At 40.1% G+C, this 21,707-nt stretch overlaps 1 protein-coding gene across 6 annotated transcripts in view; it reads left to right on the top strand.

The window, feature by feature from the left end:
• The first annotated feature begins 2,316 nt into the window (after nt 1-2,316).
• Nucleotides 2,317-21,707, top strand: part of ctif (cap binding complex dependent translation initiation factor) — a 177,515-nt gene continuing 158,124 nt past the window's right edge. For 3 of the 6 annotated variants that reach the window (XM_062972567.1, XM_008102767.3, XM_008102765.3), the window contains exon 1: nt 2,317-2,636. The gene's annotated coding sequence lies outside the window, so the exon portion shown is untranslated. The remainder of the gene's footprint in view (nt 2,637-21,707) is intronic. The other 3 variants (XM_016990860.2, XM_003216171.4, XM_008102768.3) reach the window with 1 other exon arrangement.

The raw sequence follows: 21,707 nt of genomic DNA, 5'->3' as shown, positions 1-21,707 counted from the left end.
AAGGTGATTCGCCCCAAGGCAAACATTGTCATATCTCACCCAAAGGAAAAACCAGGACACCTCAGGAAGGCGCCCTGCAGAGCCTGTCAATATGGCTCATCACCACCCATCTCTACTTCCACCTCTGACACCCCAAGGCATATCTAAAATCTGTATACGTGACAGAAACCCGGACATCCTTGATTGCTGCCATTAATCCCTTTAGAAATCGGTCTAGCAGGAATTAATCCGATATTTCCTGCCCTGTCACTTCATTGTTTCAATAACTCCCGCCTTCTCCTTCCTGATTGGCTCGAGTAGAGACAAAAAGCAGCTCCCTATTGGGCCAACAGAGCAAGGCGGGAAACGAAAGCCCGCCTCGTTCAACCTTCTAGCCTATCAGCGATCAGATGGGCGGGGGAGCGGGGCGGGAAATTCAAAGGGCTGTCAGACTGAAACTTTGTATAAATATGGCTTTATTTTGATTATGTGGTACCCTAGTAGACTGAATGATCGCTACTAGAGTCCTCTTCAGCTGAATTGCTCAATAAAGACTCCTTGGCGGATTTTCCTTCAACTTTGGCGGACCTTCTTCATTTCGGCTTCAGGTTGTATTGCGGCTCATATTTTCCTATTGGCTCCGCAAAGGTCCGTTCTCTCAGGACCGGATTGGCTCTCTCCTTAAGGGCCCGATCCCCTAAAACGCGGTCGACAACAGAACTACTTTTTCTGTCAAATTTGTTGTCTAACATGATGTTTTGGCGCTTAATTTGTAAAATCTTAACCTAATTTGATGTTTAATAGGCTTTTCCTTAATCCCTCCTTATTATCCAAGATATTCGCTTATCCAAGCTTCTGCCGGCCGGTTTAGCTTGCACAGGGGCCTCAAACTTTTAAAGCAAAGGGCCGGTCTACAATCCTTCAGACTGTTGAGGGGCCGAATTATCATTTGAAAAAAAAAAAACGAACAAATTCCTATGCACACTGCACATGTCTTATTTGTAGTGCAAAGCAACAACAACAACAACAATGAAAGAACAATACAATATTTAAAAATGAAAACAATCTTAACCAACATAAACCTATCAGGACTTCAATTGAAAGTATGGACCTGCTACTGGCCAATGAGATAGTCAAGTTAATTAGGATTGTTGTTTGTTGTTGTTTTGTGCCTTCAAGTCATTTCAGAATTTGGGTGAGCCTACGTCTAAAATTAATTATTTATTTACTTACTACATTTATTTACTACATTTATATCCCACCCTTCTTACCCTGAAGGGGACTCAGAGCAGCTGTATGTACATACAATATATTATATTATTAGCATAGCAAAATATTAGCATTATACATTACTATATTGAACTATACCACTACACTGTAATATTATATGTAATATATAACATATAATTAATATTATTATATGGTATTATTATTAGTATTATATTGTGTAACATTATAATATTTTTATCAATATTATATGTATATAAAATATATTATTAAAACTGATATAAAAATGTAGTATAAAACTGAGGGTGGGGGCCAGGTAAATGACCTTGGAGGGCCGCATTCGGCCCCCGGGCCTTAGTTTGGGGACCCCTGAGCTTGCACAAGTGAGACTCTACTGTACTACCCTGTTTCCCCGAAAATAAGATATCCCCGAAAAATAAGACCTAGTAGAAGTTTTGCTGAATTGCAAAATATAAGGCTTCCCCCAAAAGTAAGACCTAGCAAAGTTTTTGTTTGGAAGCATGCCCAGCGCCTGCCAAACAGAACACCAGAGCATGCAGGATTGGTAAATGTACGTACCAGTTGTACATGGAAATAATGGTAGTAACAAGAAATTCTTGATAGGATTCACAGTTTGTCTGGTTATGCTGGTTTCTGATGACAGCTACTGCACAGTATAACATAAATGTTTATTTTTATTTTTTTGTTCAACAATAAATGTGAATTCTTCTTTATGGAAAAATAAGACATCCCCTGAAAATAAGACCTAGCACATCTTTGGGAGCAAAAATTAATATAAGACACTGTCTTATTTTCGGGGAAACACGGTACATAACGTTACCATGTATTGAACTGCTTTTTCTGTCCATGATGTTTTGGTGCTCAATTTGTAAAATCATAATGTAATTTGATATTTAATAGGCTTTTCCTTAATCCCTCCGTATTATCCAACGTGTTCGCTTATCCAACGTTCTGCCGGCCCGTTAATGTTGGATAAGTGAGACTCTACTGTACTTTGCTTCTCTCTCTCTCTCTCCAGCAGAGAAACTACATTTCCCAGGCAGCTCCGCGCGCCTTCTCCTCCTCCTTTTAAAGTCTATGCACGTGGCTCTCTGGGAGGAGCTGGGAACGTCACATTCCTGCATTCTCTTTCGCCTGTGTCAGAAGAGCCCGGTTTTCCCCCTCTGGAACTGGGGGGAGCCCGGAAAATAGAGGAAGGGAGGCAAAAACCCACCCCAGCCCACTCCTTTCCTTCTGCTGCCTGCCCGTCGGGACTCATGCGCCTCCGGTCGGGGATCTGACCCTTGGCTCCCTCTCCCCTCCTTCCTTCTTTCCTTTCTTCCTTCCTCCCTTCCCTTCCTTCCCTCCCTCCTTCCTTCCTCCAGCCACCCTCTTCCTCTTCTCCAGCCAAGCCCGGGCTCTCCAATAAGGTAATTCGGACCGAAAGGCCGTGGGTTGTATCTGGATGTGGGTGGAAAGGTCTTGGGTACGTTTTGGTGGTGCGCGCTTGGAATGCGCTTTCGTGCGTAATGGTCTCCCCGGCGGTTGTCAACCAAAGAAATACCTTTTCCTTCTATAATAAAGTGGGGATCCCTCTTGCCAAAGCTGGGCTCTAACAGAGGATTAGCAGAGGGAATATAATTTCCTCATATGATTGCCTATTATGCCCGTTTTCTTGTGCGCATTTGTCACAACCCCCAGGATCAAAACTGCTCTCTCTTCCTCCTGTGCGCTTTCTGCCCAGCTGCGTTTCTTTGATCGCCACCGGGGAAGGGCTTGTTTTGGGGCCAGGAATGTGTATATAAGGAAGGGGGGTGGGTAAGGGGTTGTGGTCTTTCTTTCCTGCCCCTTTTCCCCTTGTTGTTGTGGCGGTTGCATGTCATCCTTGGCGTAGCCAAAGAGGGTGGTGGTGCGCGCTTGGCGCTTCCCTTTGTTTTGCCAGCGCTGCGCTCGGCTGGCTCTTGGCTGGCGTGACCAACTTGCAAGGGTGATTGATTCATTCCCTCGGGCCTGGGGGCTGCAAAGGGAAATCCCACTGGAACCAGGAATCGAATGGTTTGCAGAGCCCCTCTTCTTGCCCTCTGGCCTCTCCTTCCATAGGCCTTGGTTGGGGCTGAGCTTATTTTGCTCTCTTTTGCACTTCCTATCTGATTCCTCTCTTCTTCCCTATCTGTGTGTGTTGATTGCAATTTCCCCTCCTCCTCCATCAATATTATCTCCCCTGTCCCTTTCCTATTGATATATAAACATCTTGGCTGGTTGGGGAAAAACTGGGCCTGCTTTGGTTTTTCTCTCCCTTCTTTTTTCCAAAGACATCATTCCAATACCGTCTCTCTTCCGCACATTCACACCGAGACCTTCCCTTGCCAGACATTTGGGCGGGGAGAGGAAGAGAATGGATGGTAGGCATAGTTGTAATGTTTCACGCCCGCTGTAGCAAGAAGCAGCCAAGGCTGTCTTTACCTCGAGCCACATCCTGACAGATCCCCTTCATCTATAAATTATTGAGGGCAGAGATTCATTTGGATCCATATTCATGAAAGGCACTGCAGACTAACTCAACCAGAGAAGTCAGCCATAGCAGAGCACTTCATGAACCAACCTGGACACAGCATATTATTGGAGAACACAGATATGCTGGACCACTCTCACAACCACCATGTCAGACTTTAACACAGAGAAGCCATTGAAATCCACAAGCATGTGGACAATTTCGACAGAGAGGAGAAAACCATGCAAGTGAACAAAATCTGACTACCAGTATTAAAATACTCTAAAATCATGAAAGTAAATAAAGAACAACACTCTGAAAACAGGGGAATTCCAGACATTAACCAATCAGGGCCAGCTAACACCTCCCAACAAAGGATTCCCCCCAGGCAGGAAGCAGCCAGGCTTTGAAGCTGCAGAGCCATTTAAATGCTAATCAAGGTGACCAATTGCTATATTAACACTTGCCTCAAACAGACAACAGTTGTTTTTCCCACCCTGGACATTATTCCACAGATATATCTTTTCTAGTTTCCAACACACCTCAAAACCTCTGAGAATGCCTGCCATAGATGTGGGTAAAACATCAGGAGAGAATGCTTCTGGAACATGGCCATACAGCCCAGAAAACTCACAGCAACCCAGTGATTCTCGCCTTGAAAGCCTTCGACAACACATATTCATGTCATTGCATATTTGTGTATGTCTGTATATAGAGTGGGCCCTTGGTATACACTGTAGCTTGGTTCCAAAACTGTATATTTGTGTACACATGTCTCTCCCTCTCTAAGATAGATACACACACACATACACACACACATATATTGGATCCTTGGTGTCTGCTGAAGAACCCTGTTTGGATATTAAAATCCATAGATGCTCAAATTTATATGCATATTATATACAGTAATGTATTTAAAAGGTATTCCTTATATCATCATCATCATCATGTAATTACTTATTAATCGCCCTCCATCCAAGATGCTCTAGGCGATTTACAAGATAAAATTGTAAAGGATAGAAATACATACAAACAAATATTGATAAAAGCTCTAGTAAAGAGCCAGGTCTTGAGTGCTAGGGTAAAAGGCATAAAACAGCAAAATCCAGGTTTACCTTTTGCAGTCCTTTTTTTTGAATGTGTTGAAGTCATGAATGTTTCAATCTGTAGATACCATGGGCCTATACATTCACACGCACACACTAGCAAAAGTAGCCAAGGTTGCCTTTAATTAGAATCATACATAGGTATATTACCTTCACCTATAAATGCTTGAGAGCAGTGTAGAGATCCGTTTGGATCCATATTATGCAGCTGTGTATTTGTATACCTTTATAAACTCAAATGCATACAATGTGCCTTTGGTATCCTCTGAGCTTTGCTTCCAGGATGGTCCTTGGGTACCAAAATCCATGGATACTCAAGTCCCATTATATACAGTGGTGTAGCAAAATTGTACCCATAACATAACATTATCTTTTGGAATCTTCATTTGAATATGTTCAAGCTGTGAATGGTTCAAGTTGTGAATGCAGAATCTGTGGATACGGAGAGCCGGCTATACACACATGCACACACATACATATTAAGGGGCTGGTGAAAGTTTTGTTTATCCTCCGGGATTTGTTAGTTGCTTCCTGTCCAAGTTGCCCAGACTCAAGCCCGCCCAGAATCATTTCTCTCCGCCCTCCTCCATCAATGATGTGTCTTAAGGTCATCTGCTTCCCTCCCCCCACCGTCCTCTCCTGGTAATATAGGATTAATTGTTCAGAGGCTATTGTAATCCTTTTAGCCTTCCCCCATTGGCCCTGCCTGCTTTACACAGATTTTTTTCTCTCTCGCTCCGATTCTATCCATGCTGCGGGAGCTTTCGATTGTTCTGTCAGAGAGGCTCTGGAACATGGGTCCATTTTGCTGAATTTCAAAGCGTTTTGGAACAAAATTTTGGGTTGCTGAAATAAAAAGATGTGACCACTATGCATGTTTTAGAGCAAGAGAACTATGTTATGCCTTTTGTAGTTGCATGGGTCTGTTGGGAGTTATTAAAAATGCCAGCCTTAGATTATCAGAATTTGAAAATGTGCATAGGTTTTCCAAGATTTCCAAGTCATCCAAGAGGTTTATGGTCTTTCAGTAGAGAAAGCTATGCATATATACAGCTTGATTAGTTGTGGTTTCTTTGTGATTTGGGCATATGCTGTCTTTCCTAATGTATGTCATTTGAAAAAAAAAAAAAAACCAGAGAATTCCATGGATGCTGTTGGCCTCATTTGCTGTTTTTGATTCCTGATCCAGCAAGATAATATCAAGTCCCTGATATTGCTTTTCTGCCTGGATTATGAGATAAGACTGGTGGGGAGGACTGGTGCTTTTCCCTAGCGAATGCATCTCTCAGTGTGAGTAGCCTGTAGTAGCATCTTACAGTGAGCATGCATTGCAATCATACTCATAGCCGGTTAGCGTGCCCTGCAGTAGTGCTGACGAAGAGCCGTCTTAGGTTGGATCGGTTTTCAGACAGATTTGGGTGCGGTTCTTTTTATGTATTTATTTATTTATTTATTTCGCTATAGCACTCATTCTGAGTTTTAACAGTTATTATCATCTGTGTCTGCCTTTGGCTCCCTAGTTTTCCTCAGCAAATAGTATGCAGCTGTATGTGATATCTCTTGCCATCCTTAGTCATGGGAATGAATAGACACTTCCAGACGCCAGGAAGATAACTGTAGTGTTGATGCTGAGGTGCCAGTTTCTCCTGTTCCCGGTCTCCGCCACGTAGAGCTTCCTGCATATGGGTTGCTCATGAAAGCTGCTGCAGTGGGGAGAACAGATTGCAGTGGGAAGCAGCTGTAGATCGGTGAAAAAGGCATCTGTCTCACTCTCTCTCTCCTTCTCTGCTTTCCGCCCTCCTTCCTACCCTGGTATCGGTAAACACAGTATTTGCATTTAGTAGAAGCATCAGCAGTCTTATATATCCTATATCCTTGCTTTTCATCTCCTGCATTTTGAGAAGCTTGTGGATGTGGCATCAGAGTTGTGCCTTCCTGATGGATGTCGGAATGCCTGGTATCTGAGGCTGGGCGCATTGTGGGCAAGGAGGTTGGAGTGGTTGGTGACTGAACCAGAAAGGCAAGCAGCCATCCTCCCATGCATATATATACACCTTAGACTCACAATCCAAGTTGTTGTAGGTGGGCAAATTGGTGCTGGCGTCGCTTTGAAAAATGAATGGAGCCTGGCTGTACTGACACAGATTGTATTAGAGCAGAAAATCATGTTTCTCTTCCTTCTTTCTTCAGTATGCATTTTGCTTTACAGTGAGAACTGGAAACTTCCTTTGGTAAATCATTTTGCACGATGAGGGAGACGATGTCATTTCTCTCGTCGGGCATTGCAGAACATGCATGAATAATTTATTTAATATTTCATTATGTATTCATTACACTTATATCTCGCCTTCCTCCGGAGAGGTCTTGGTTGTTCTGCCCCAGACTTAGGCTCACAAAAACTATGTGAGGAAGACCTTGGTGAACAAGAATTACTGCTCCAAGGTCACCTCGTGGCCTAATATCAAGATATGACATAAAAGGAAAAAGGGATGGCAGTGTGGGAGGGGATCAAGTCCAGCAGATATTACCACTTCTTTTGTCCCTCTGAGGCTTTGCCATTGGCAACTGGGATGAAAGGAGCGTCTTTCATGTGCTTCACGGCTTAGGCATGATGGAAACATTTCTGCTTCTCTTTCTTTCCCATTAGCCCAGTGGTTTTCAACCTGTGAGTCCCCAGATGTTTTGGCCTTCAACTCCCAGAAATCCTAAGAGCTGGTAAACTGGCTGGGATTTCTGGGACTTGTAGGCCAAAACACCTGGGGACCCACAGGTTGAGAACCACTGCATTAGCCCAACACACAAACTGCTTTACCACACTGGCTTTCTGCTAAAGCTTCTTGGGTCAGTCTCTTTCTCATCTAATCTACTTTTTATGGTTGCCAAGTAGATTAGTGAGATAGCATTTGTCCAAAGAAAAACACTATTTTTCATCAGACTCCAAAAGTAGGAATGTACAGTAATTGAAAGCCAAACCGTGTAACATAACCCTAGTATCCATGGTATTAGCACTAATGTTCTCTTTAGGCATTTTCTAGGTCCTCCAACATAATTCTGTGGTATGCTTCTGCTGGAAATTGACTGGAGCATTGAGCTGGAAAATATGATCTACTAGAGAGGCATTTTCTAGGTCCTCCAAAGGGTTTGCTATTATCCTTGGAACTTATACACCTTGAGTATGTCATACTGTATTTTCCTGAGTTGATGTTTGAAACTGATAATGGATGTTTCCAGCTAATTATTTGACATGCCCGGAGGAGTTAGAGATAAAGGAGATTGCTGAGACTAGTTTGCTTAGCACTCCAATTTAATTTGAATTGAGGTATTATGTCTGCGATTCTTACCATATTCCTGTAAGGCATGCTTGTATTGTTTCCATGTTGGAGCTTAACAGATGGAAAGACTCATGAGAAGAAATGGGGCCTCCAGACCAAAGTAATATTGGGACTAAGTCACTGTTCTTCTAACCACTACACAATATCTTATTTTCCCTCTCCAGCTCTTCTGCTTTCCCCCCAGCTCCCAGGTGTTTACTTTATCATGGACCAATCCAGACATAAAAACTGGATATTTCTTTGTTGTTATTCACCAACAAGTTAACTTCAACTTATGGCAATCCTATGAATGAGGAACCTCTAAGATCATCATTTTCCCTCCGTTTTTGCAAATTCAGAGCCATAGTTGTATTATTATTATTATTATTATTATTATTATTATTATTATTACTATTATTATTGACACAAAGACAGAGTATGACACAGTAAATGAGATATATATGCTGGATTTCGTATCACAGAATTGCAAGTCGAACACTTCCCAAGCATTTAGGATTGTGTGATGTATTTTCGGATGATGCACGCAGATCCCAGTAAGATGGTCTTTTGCAGTTGACCTCATGGGTGCCACCTTGTCATGGTGGAGGGGCTTAACTGCTCCAAGGATGCTAAGAGCTGTGCTGGCGATAGTGTAACTACCAGCAGATCCAACCAAGCCAGAGAGGTCTCATCTGAGGAGTAGAACTAAGAGTATCTCACCCATTAGCACTATGGAGAAACAAACCAAAACAAAGGCTATACTGGCTCGGTCGTTGCCCAGGATAAAAAAGACCACGGTGGATGCTGCTAATTATGGACATCCATTGACAAGTGGGCTACAGAATCAAAGTACAGATGAATAGTCACCGAAGCGGCATAAATATACAATGCCAAAAAACCCCACACTGTTGTTATTTTTGTTGTTGTTATTAAATCAATCCACCTGCAATGTGGTCCCCCTCTTTTCCTGTCCATTTTTCACAATCGTTCCCAAAATTAGAGACACTATTGTCTGGATCATCCTGACTGGTATTCAATGATATGTCTTTATAATTGAGGCTTTCATCTAGTTCGTTCGTGGCAACCTTTCCAAGTCTTTTGATTTCTTGACCATAGTCTCCATTTTCTTTAGTGACCGAGCTGATGTGTGGCTATTCCTTAACTGTTAGGACAGGACTACTAAGTGGATTCTTGAACTGAGCATACTATTCCCCATACCATTCTACGTTCACTGGTTTTAAGATGGTTAATAATTGCATCTGAAATAGAAACGATGGCTGCTTTGTGCTATCAGGTTATCCGCATGTTTATGTGTATATTTATTCATAGATTTGAAGGAAGCCCCATGAGTTATCTCATCCAACCTTGCCATTCCATGTGCAATTTTGCTTTATTTTGCATTGCTGATTCATGAATTGGCAAACACAATCATGCACAAAATTTATGGGATACTGTGGTTGTCTAAGGCAGCTAGTTCATACCTCACCTGCTGAACTTTGCCTTAATTCCTCTAAAGATTGTTAAGTCTGGAGAAGGGAAACATAGTAGTGTTCTTCAAATGTAGGAGGACTGATCTGGCCCCTGGAGCTACAGAAAGCAGAACTGGAATCGGCGAGCAGAAATCGCAGGAAACCAAACTTCAACTAATTATTTGGCGATACTTTTTGACACTATGAGTTTTTTTGGCAATGTGACAGGATTTTTCTCTGGATGTATTTTGGCAGTTGTCTATAAGAGAGCTGTAATTTGTCTTGGGTACTGCAGGTCTTGTGATGACCAGGAGCTTGAACTATGTTAGTTGTTGTCAACCTTTGTTATCTCACAGTTTTGGAAATCTCAGCAAAGATGGCCAAGGAGTCTACGAGTTAAAAAAATCTGGAAGGTGAAAAGTTCAGAATCATTTGATAACTTTTGGCTTCATTTCCAAGATTATCAATCTTAGTGACACTGTGCATTTCTAAATAAGTCATTTACAGATGAAATAACACTTACCATGATAGGCCCAGTAGAGTTGAAATATACATCCAATTGCCAGTCATCACATTTCTCTATGACTATTTCCCGACAAGAAATTTTAGCTGATTATATTGGTGCATTTTACTTGAATTAAGAGATCAAGCAAATATGCATGGATGTGCCAATGAAGACATCTAATAGCTCTTTTAAAAAAACACAAACACATTTTCTTTCTATTTAGATCAGAAATAGGAATCAGGCAACCCTCCAAATGTTGGTGTCCTAATAGATTTTCTTGGTTTTGTAGTTTGGTGAGTCCAGTTGGAAAGATAGAGGCCAGGCAATTAATATGAAATCACAATGCTATAACTGCATAGTGTGGAAGGCTCCCAGGTATCATAAAGATTAACATTGCAACTTTCTTGGTATATTTTATCCATTTAGTATTGACTTTAGCCATAATATCTCAATCCACAAAAACATCTGAATGATGTCCACAAATTGAAATAGTAGTTAGTTTGCGTGTTGGACTATCACGTTGGGAGAACAGGATTTGAATCCCTGTTTGGCGATATAAACTGACTGGGAGACCTTTGGGCAAATCCCATTGTCTCAGCCTCAGGGGAAAGCAAGGGCAAATCTCCTTTGAGCAGATCTTGCCAAGAAAACCCTGTGATAGGATTGTCAAAAGTCAGAAAGGCACACAACAACAGCAATAACAACAACAACAACAACAATTATTCGTTCTTGTCATGTTCAGATAGCTGCTTTGGGTTTCTTTTTAGACAGAAAGTGAGATATAAATAAATATAATAGTAATAATTTAGAAGCAAAAACCTTTAGGATTTGGGGGAAAATTCTGTGGAATTAAGAATCATTACAGCAAATAACCATGTTTTATTTATTTTGCCAAAAAGGCTCACAGGGCAGCTTATAAATCATAAATGTGACTGTTTCCTGCCCTAAGGCTTACAGTCTAAAGGAGACAAGACAAGACACATAAGGAGAATTGATTTGAAACAGAAAGAAGATAAACTGCTCCATCAAATTCTGACTGTTCTCTGTCTTAGAGGTCAGAGCAATGGCAACTGAAATATGGCCAAGTCATGACAGAGCTGTGATTGGCTGCTCTTCTCAGAACAATGAAAAGCATAATTGTTTTTGTATTTATAACAACTATTTAGTAGTTACATTTAGATTCCCCCTTTCATCCAATGACCTCAAATGATAGAGGTTGAGTATCTCTTATCCAAAACGCTTGTGACCAGAATTGTTTTGGATTTGAGATTTATTTATCTCTTTGGCTTTTGGAATTCTTATATTTCCATTGGGTACACAATGAGCTATCGTGGAGATGGGACCTAAGCCCCCTAAGCAAGGAATTCATTTTTTGTTTCATTTACATGTTATACATGCAAACTGCAGATAATGTTAGATGTTTTAAATAGTGTTGTGCATGAGACAAAGTTTGTGTGTACTGAATCATTAGAAAGCAAAGGGCACCTATCTCAGTCACCTATGTGGACAATTATGTAATTTGGAGTATTTTGAAAATCCGAAATTCTGGATAAGAGATGTGCAACCTGTATGTAGCTCTCCTTCCACCCTCTGCATCTCCTTACATGTTGAGATGGAGTGAATAGCTCAGGTTCATCCACTGCATGTCACGGGTCAGTACTGACAAGAAACTTGATTATCAGTTCCTAAGCCCAAGGAAGGGTACATCTACACCAGGCATGGGCAAACTTTGGCCCTCTAGGAGTTTTGGACTTCAACTCCGACAATTGAATTGTGGGAGTTGAAGTCCAAAACACCTGGAGGGCCAAAGTTTGCCCATGCCTGATCTACACTGTGAAATTTATGCAGATTTGTCATGGTTTGCAAAGGCACTGTGCAGTGTGTGTTAACTGGAAAATGAAGTGCATGAAGCCAATTGGCTGAGCCTGCAAAGAACAGTTTGAGCAAGTTTTTCATTTCTGACTGAGTATTGCTAGAGAGCAGTATGTACTCACTCAGAGAGGCCTTGCTATTTTGAGGCCTGTTTGCAGCTGAGAAAAGAGGGTGAAGAACCAGGACTGTATTCTTCTCTGAAGCAGATTTGTGGACTGAGAAAGGACTGTTTATGACTGTGGACTTCTGTAAGTGATCAGAGGGACCATCGTAAATACTACTTTTTAAAAATCTCTTTATATCAGTAAAGTTCCTGTATTTTTGTTCTGCAAACCTGAGTGGCATGTTATTGTTCTGCGAATGACTCTAGATCCTGGGCGTACATAAGAGCTTCCATTTATCATCAGTCCGTAACAAGATTGACACCTTGGTGCAATGATGTAAAATCCTGGTATTCGTAGTTTGGTAAAATACCAACACTCTTTTTTTTGGCAGAGGAGGCTAAAGACCTTGCAAAACTGCAATTCCCATGTGCATAGCATTTAGCCATGGCAGTTAAAGTGGTGTCAAACTTTATAAATTCTACAGTGTAGATGCACCCCAGGAATCTAACCACTTCACCACACTGACTCTTGGTATTGCTTTGGCTGGATCTACACTGCCATATAATGCAGTTCAAACGTCATTATAATGTCAGTGTGGAGTAGACTCATATACTATAGTTGAATTCAGTTCAAACAACATTATACAGATCCATCCTTTGGGGGCATAATGTGGAAATATGAGATATCATTTAAATAAGACAATTAGTTAAAATGAAACTGGGACTTCTTTGTGCTGTCTCAACTTCCATTCTCTCTTTTTTCCGATAGCAGTTTTGTCATGTGGTTTTTGAACAGGACTAGAATGTCTGTAAATATTCTCAGTTTACAACCTGGAAGATTCCTTTTTGTTGATCTCATACTGTTTGGAATGCTTTCCGAGTCCAAACAAGAGCTATAGGAACCTAAGGTTTTAAACTGGCAGAGCAAGTTCTAATCCTACTCCTTGTTCCTTTTCCAAAAATGGTAAAATGCATTAACCTTTAGAATATTTTCCCTAAATACAGCAATTTTCTTAAATGCAGTCCTTTCCCCTTCAGTACAGAGGGAATATAATATCACACTGTTGATGGAAGTGTACAAAAATAAAACACTCAAAAAGACAATTATGCCATAGTGCTAAGAAGTCCGTATTGATGGAATTAATTAGTAGCATCAATAAAAGTGATGGAGGAATGAATCAAAATTAATGCATTGAGCTTTTAAGAATCCATTGTACCTGCTCCCCTCCTCTGTTACGTGAATTTACCATAGCAAATACTTAAAATATAATTTTTTTTATCTTAAGTCTTGTTAACTTCATTGAATCTATCCCTTTAAAATACCAGTATGGTTGGTAAACATTTTGTATCTTTTAAAGACACAGTTATACAGATACTATCGTTTTAAGGGATATAAAGAGTTTAGAAAGAAATTAAGATGGCTATCTTAAACCATAGGTTGAGTCTTCCTCTCCTAAAATGCTTTGGACCAGAAGTAATAATAAGAATTTTATTTGTTACCTGCTTTTCTTCAGGATTTAAGGTGGAGTACAATATAGTCAAATACATAAATAAAACATCAAAATACATATATTAAAAGACACAGAGGAAATATCAGAACACATTAAAATCATACATATCAATACAATGTAAATGTAATTCATAGCTTAAAAAGGACTAGGTGAGCCTGCTGGACAGGTGTCCCTTGACTTCTGTGGATTTGATTGTTCACGGGTTTGATTTCAAATATCATCTCTTGGAATTTCTAGGTCTTTCTATGGCCAACTCATGCTAGAGCACCTAGAGCAATGGTTCTCAACCTGTGGGCCCCCAGACGGTTTGGCCTTCAACCCCTAGAAATCCTAACAGCTTACAAACTGGCTGGGATTTCTGGGAGTTGTAGGCCAAAACACCTGGAGACCCATAGGTTGAGAACCACTGACCTAGAGATATCTAGAGAGAATGCCCTTCTAGGGTTCTCTCCTCCAATGTGATAGTGATGACTTTTCTTTCTGATGTTACATAAATTCTGTTTCATTCTCAAAATTACTAAAAATATGGTATATAAAATTACCTTCAGATTATGTCTGTAACGTTGGCCAACACACATTTTGGTGCCTCATATGTTAGCCCTATTTCTGGGTATATTTGACCTGCTGATTCCACAAATGGCACCAGTTTTCCCCTATCAGCTATAGTTTTTGAGATACAGAACATATGCCATATACCAGTCTTCATCTGTTCACTCATAGAAAATCATGGTAAACATATTTAAGAAACTATAGCTGATGTGGTCTATCCAATAGAATTTACTAAATCAGTGCTCCAAGTAAACCCAGGAACAGACCTAAAAACCAAGACACCAAGAATATTTTTTTGGTTGGGCTGTATAATATATGTATGAAACATAAATGAAATTGATTTTTAGACCTGAATTCCATCTCCAAGATATTTCATTATACAAGAGATGCAGGTTTGGTGCTGGTCATCGACTGTATAATATATATATATATATATATATATAAGAGATACAGGTATTCCAGAATCCAAACCACTTATTTCTAAAGCATTTTGGATAAGGGATGCCCAACCTGTATAAGAACTGTCCCTTTAAAACAATTGTTCCTTTGGTGTCAGAGATTTCACAAGTTATTTTCTCAGGGATTCCCCAGAAGCAAGGGATTTCTGATCCTTGTTAAGCTGGTGCTGTCAACACTAAATCCACCGCTACATCAGCTGAAATTGCATCAGCTGTCATAACCCTTCCCAGCTAAGCAAGGGTTTTCCTAGGTGCTATTTGCCTTTGTTTCTCCCTTTCTCCCCTACAGTGTGGGGTAGATTTCTCTTTCGTGTGCATCCACGCATGCGTGCATGTGCCCACGTAGCTCACACACTTATTGGTTTTCGAACACAAAGGGGCTTGTGTGCGTATTGTCTAGAAACCAAGGGTGATGCTTGAGTTGTTTGGAAATGAAAGCCACCCTATCTGGGGCGATACCCAAGTTGAGCCGAACGGGAGAGCCAACTAGTTGTTTTCCTGGTTCGAACCCATTGTTTCATTTCTGACCTCGGCCAACCAGGGGCCTTTGGGAAAATGCAAGCAGGGCAAAAAGGTGATGCTTGTTGCTCCCTTCTTTCCAGTGTTTATTGTTACTGAGATACAGTGCCTCAATTGGAGAGGCTTCTTGGACATTCATTGGAAATGGTACTCAAATATTTGGTAAACAAACAGAGGCATACACAGAAAAGAAACATGTGCTTTTCATGAGGCTGGGCACATGTTTAATTCAGCTGATCATTTCGTCTTTCTGGAAATGTAAGCCCAAAGTGTGTTGGAATTGTGCCATGTGGAGAAAAAGATGTGGATTTGGGTACAGGGTCACTACTTTATTTGCAGATTTGATATTTATGGTTTCAATTACACCGTTAAAGTCTACTTCTGGGGTTTCAAGTTTGGTGAGGCATTAGAGCAGAGCTTTCCAAACTGTGTGAATGTGACAAACCTGCAACAAGAAACCTCTGAGCCTCTGTGAAAAGAGCAATAAATCATATATTTTGAAATATATATATGAAAGGTTTTCATGAAATAAATTGTGTCCTCATCCATTTAATTATAGCAATTTATGTATGTGTCCATATCTTTTATAAAGGATTGGTTTAGCCTCTGGTTTGCTAGTAAAATTGAATCACTGTGTCCTGAAATGATGCATGTCTGAAAAGTATGTCACCAACATGAAATGTTTGGAAATCTCTGCACTCATGCATTGGCTGAGAATTCTGAAATACTCTACCCTAAACTGCAAATCCCAGGATTTTAGAGAACAGAAGCAGACTACTTTAAATAGGGCTGTAGGGCTATAATTTTTCAGATTGAAAGGAGCCTTGAAGGCACACAACAACAAGGATTCGCCTTCTTGACACCGAGGCCTTGGGAGCTGAATGCCTGGGCTGGATTTTGTACTTTTGAGTCGAAGGCTAAAGCTTGCATCATGCAATCTGATCAGGTTAGGTGAGTTCTGGCCCTTGGCTGAATCTCAAACACACAAACAAAGTCTGCTGTCTGGTATTTACAATGCTGGAAAGAGAGTTGATTGTGCATCTGATTCTGCATCAAGCTTGCCTTCCAGGTGCATGCTGACATCTTTCTCAGTCTCAAGGGAAATATCAGGCAGTTGTGAGGCTACATGCCCATAGCACTTAAATTGCAGTAAGCTTTTTATAAGCACTCGATTTGTTATACCAGTTAGAATCAAGACATTTATTGGAACAGTGTGACATCCGTATAAATGACTCGCTCTTGTGGCTGTTCCTAGAAACCTAGGATGTTGTCTTCAACCGATTCAGATTTTTTCCTATTTAACCCAGTGGTGTCTGTTCCAAAGACTAGGAAAATTAAAATTTTGCATTATAAAACTCTGTTCCGACAAATACCAAACATTGAAACGGGGACCTTTTGTGTGCCAAACAACCTCTCTGCCACTCAACTATGGTTGCCCTCCTGGCTTATTGTGAACAGTGTTTAGGAAAGTTCCTTTTTGGACTTTGGCCAGTTTAAACTGTTTGTCCATCCATCCCAGCGTTGTTCTTTCAAGAGGCTGGAAAAGTTCCATTTTCGGACTGTGGCTTTTAAAACATCTCAGCCGCCCATGACCTTCAGAACTAAGAGTTATAGCCCAAAAAAGGAACTTTTCCACTCTCTTGTCTGACTGGCACCTATTCCCAGGATCTTTCAAATAGTTTCTTATCGTTTCTTAGTGATTTATTTTTGCAAACTGAAACCGGTTGTTACTTTGTACAATGGAGAGACCTTGGACTATGATTTTGAACTTGCATAATTTTAATGGATGTTTTAATAATTGCAATTGTTATTTTTAATTGTATGTGTTGGCATCAAATAGTTGCCTATTGTGAGGCCGCCCTGAGTCCTCTTCTGGGTGAGAAGGGTGGGATACAAATGTGGGAAATCAGTACATAATTTACTTCATGCAAACTAGTATTGTTTTCCCTATTTATTGGGGGAAAGGGCTTGGAAAGTTACTTTCTTTGGAACTTTGGAATTTTTCTAGTCAGTATGTTCTAGGAATTATAATTTCTTTTGGAATAATTTTTTCCTGAGTGCATTAAAACATCATAATTCTAATTTTTCAAAACGGCATATACTTTATAAATTTGCTCATCAAAGGATTGTTTCTTGGCAAAGCTTACATTTTCAAAACGTACACAGAGCTTTAACAGTCCTTCCCTTTCAAACCAAGCCTACAACTGCAATTGATAGAAGATATTCTTTTATCCCTTTGGTCCGCTTTTTATGTATTTGTGGATCTCCAAAAACTGGGGATTTGCCTCATCATTTGTTCTTGTTCCCCGTATATGCAGAAACAAGAACTAACTTTTGGGCACTATTTTGGCCTCTGATCCAAGGATGAATAAACTTGCTACTACTATAATAAAACAACATCTAATCTATAGTCGAGTGAGTGTCAATCAGACTGGTTTTCATTTTAAGATTAAGGTAGTTTTTATTCCAGTGGGCATGGTAAATGATAGAAAAATGTAAAGTACGTACATGTGCTGACACCGTTTATGGCTTTTCCCAGCAAACAGACACATTCACATTTCCCCAGGGAGATGTATAGTCCTCAAAACTCTGGAAGCCAGCCAAAAAACCCTCAGGCAGTGAGAATGTGCCTTTGTGCATTACCTGTATCATAAATAAGTTCAGGGGTTTTGTCGTTATTAGTATTAATAACATTATTAGTATTAATAACGTTGACACGGATTGGATTAAGGCTCTTGCAAAAGGTCTGATGGATGACTGGCATATATATTCGGCGTTGCACTGTGTTAAATCTTTTATATATTGTATTTTACTATGTTATTTAACTATTTTAATTGTTGTATTATTTTATTGTATTATGATATACTGGTAGTGATCCTGCCAGTTGTGTAAACCGCCCTGAGTCCCGTGTCCAAAAACAAAGTCCTATATAGGCATTTTCTAGGCCCTTCAGCATGATTCTGTGCAATGCTTCCACCAGAAATTGTTTATTTTAATAGAATTCACTATTATCCATGGTTTTACATTTCCAAAGTATGTCCAGGAGCAGATAGAGGTTGCACAATGTACAAATCTCTGCTTAGTCATGGAATCCCACTGAGTGACCTTGAGCAAATCAATAATTATCATCCTTGGAGGAAGACAATGGCCAAATGTCTTCTGAAGAACCCTTGACCAGATTATAATACTTGGTAAAATGCAAGGAGGTAGGAGACATGTCAGATCACATTACAGGTGGATTCATACAATCAATCAATCAAGGAGATCACAGGCCTGAGTTTGGAAGACCTGAGCAGGACAATTGTTGTCCTGGGCTCTTGGAGGTCTCTCATTCATGGTGTCACCATAAGTCAGAACAACAGTTTTGGGCTGCGTTGGCTTGCATCTGCCTTAAGAAACAGTTATATCTTTTAAGACAGATTTGATTCAAAGGAAAACATTGGTGGAGGCATTCACCTGGTGCTAAAGACAACAATATGTAGAATGTTTGGTATGCTGTAAGAAATAAATGAATTCCTTGTCCACAAAGAGGATGGTCATGATTCAGTGTTGTCACCTTCCCATTGGAGCCAGATACTTCCTATGTTTTTTGTGGTGAGAACACTCCCTTCCTCCTACAGATACGGAACACAATTATTTGGGGAAGCCTTCCTGAGCCTGCCTCTTAGGTCTCTGCATGAATTGTTGCTGAGCCTCGCATTAAGGAGACTTGCCCAGATCAAGTGGGGGAAAGGGTTTCTCCAATTAATTGCTGCTGCTGTTACATGTCTTCAAGCTGTTTCTGACCTATGGTGACTCTAAGGCAGCGACCCTTTGTTTTTACACACACTAATAAAGTAAAACAAAAAGTTGAATCAAGTGAAACAGATATTGTAGATCTATAAAACTACCAGGATTGCACAGCTATGTATTATACACTAAGCTAAATAATTTTATAGCAAAGAAGCTCTACACACTTCTCACTGTGATGGTTGTTATCCCTTGTTAGTCTATTCCTTTTAAATAATAATTTTTAAATATACTTGTGGAAACAGTTTCCCAATTAATGTGTCCTACAGTTGATAAATGCTCCCATAAATAACAGGATCCAATTTTTCCTAAAGTTAGGTAAAGATTTCTGCTTAATCAGCATAGTTGATTTGTCCATCTCGGCTGTTTCACAGATCCTCGTCAGCCAGTCTTCTTGCATTGGGATAACTGGTTCCTTCCATCTCCTAGCATATGCAATTCTTGTACCAGTTTTTGTAGCATTCCTCCCAATTTTCTTTCTAAATAATCATCCAGATTTCCCGACAATTAAATCTTCATCTTCCATTTCAGCTTAACAATACCTTTCAGCATCAAATGTGTTTGAGTAAAACATTAAAGAAGACAATTTGTGTGTAATGGTGTTGTGTTTCCAGCTTTACTTGGGATGGAGATGTGGCTTAGCTGTGAGAAAGCAAGTCAGTAAATTCTGATGGTTTGATTTGGATTTTTGAGTAAATATTCTTGAGATCAGGATGTAGGCTGAGCATTATGCTTGGATCCTATTGAGCTTAAGACTTGGCAGATGTTAGTACCTAGGAAGAGAGACTTGGTAAATAAAAGTTACAATAAGCAATTTCTAAACGTGTTTTGAGATTGCCTGGGCACATTTTGGAAAGATCTGAATTTACACAATCCTTCTTCAGGTATTTGGGAATAAAACATGTACAATAATTCTTGTAAATTCTTCAGAACATCAGCATGTACTTTGACTACAAATCCTGACCAGGGATGTATCTGAAAAACATGATTGTAGCACTTTGATACCACTTTAACTGTCATTCCTCCATCCTGTGCAATGCTGGGATCTATAGGTTTATGGGGTACTTCGAGACTCCAGTGGTGTAGGTTGAAGGAATGTGTTGAGAAGTCTAAGTAGTAATACACTACACATCTCAGGATTCTTTAGGATGCAGACATAGCAGTCAAAGGCATCAAACTGATCCATGAAGATCCCCAAGTTTCTTTGGGTCCATTGTTTTCATATAATCATAGAGTTGGAAGAGACCAGCTTTGCTTGTTGGAGGACTCAGGTGTGGAAATGGAGAGCCACATATGCCATTCTGTAATTCATCAGCATATAAACATAATTAATAAAATAAAAAGAAACCAGTGGCTTGGAGAAAAATAGATGCCCATAAAACTCCAAAGCAATCATGCTGTGTCTTTGCATAAGTTCCCATTCAGGTCTCTTGCTTCCCACCTGCCTTTGCTGAGTATAGATTATTCTGTTCAACTTTGCCTTTGGTATCGTTGAATCATTTGGTCATTCCCACAATTTAAACATCAGAAGATTTGCCTGCCTTCTGAAAAGACCACTGTTTGTCATCAGTGCTCATCACTGAAATGGGCTTGCATCCATCCAAATATGTTCAGAACAATGGCCGCCATAGAAACGTAGGGAATGGCCTTCCTTTGAGAATGTCTATTTCTTGTTCTTTTGAGCTCTAAAAAGATAAATTTTGACCACTATAAGAGCAAAACACAGGCTCTAGCATTAGTACAGAAGTGTCTTCCATCTTTCAGAGGTGTGAAGATGCTGGTTTGCATCACCCCTGGAGAAACAAAGAGTTGGAAGGGACCCTATGGACCATCAGGTCCAACCTTCTACTCAATGTAGGATCTCCAGCAAAGCACCCCCAGCAGATAGCTGACCAGACTCTTCTCAAAGACATCCAGAGAAGCCCCCACCATCTCTCTAAATAATTGATTTCATTACTGACAATCTTGTATTGTCAAGAAGTTCCTTCTAACGTTCAACTGACATCTTACCTCCTGTAACTTCAGAACAGTATGCCTGGTCCTATGCTGTGGGACAGCAAATAAAAAACCTATACCCTACGCTTTGTTGAAGCCATTAAGGCATTTTAAAAGTGTAATCTTTACTCCTCAATTTTCCCTTTACCAAGCTGAATATGTCTAGCACCTTCAACTAGAACTGAACACATTACTCCACAGAATATAGGGGGACTTGGAAACCATTCTTCTATTAATGCAAGCGAAGACAGATTTTGTTTTATTTCACACAGCTGGCTTACATTCAGTTAACAATAAACAGTAACCCCAAGCTCCTTTTCACGTGTAGTTCTGCTAAGCCAAGGTTTCCCCATTCTATACTTGTGCATTTAGTTTTTTTAGCTTAAATGTAGAACTTTGTGTCTGTCTCTATTGAATTTCATTTTATTAATTCAGCCCACTCTTCCAGTTCTATCAACATCCTTTTAATTTTGCTCTCATCTTCTAATAAAGTAAAAAAAAACAAACTTCATAGATCTGTAAGTGTGGCCAGCAAAATGGAATTAACAAGCAAGGTCCCTGGATGCATTTTCGGAGAAGCTTCCAAGCAATTTCTGGGAGGTTCAAAATGTTCTTGTTTACTTACGCAAGGCTTATCTGACCTGATCGTTTCTTTTCTCCTGTGCATGCTGTTAAAGGTTTGCTAAAACATGTAACGTTTCTCACTTATTGTGTTGCAGGAACCTATCCTTATTATTTCAATGTTATTTCTGCCTCTGGTTCCAAAATTTTCTATTAAAGAAGTAACGCCTAGGAACACATCTGTACCTGTACCTGTAATTCC

The sequence above is a fragment of the Anolis carolinensis genome, chromosome 2 (assembly GCF_035594765.1).
Source record: "Anolis carolinensis isolate JA03-04 chromosome 2, rAnoCar3.1.pri, whole genome shotgun sequence".
NCBI lineage: Eukaryota > Metazoa > Chordata > Lepidosauria > Squamata > Dactyloidae > Anolis > Anolis carolinensis.
This window is presented reverse-complemented; position numbering and strand designations above follow the sequence as displayed.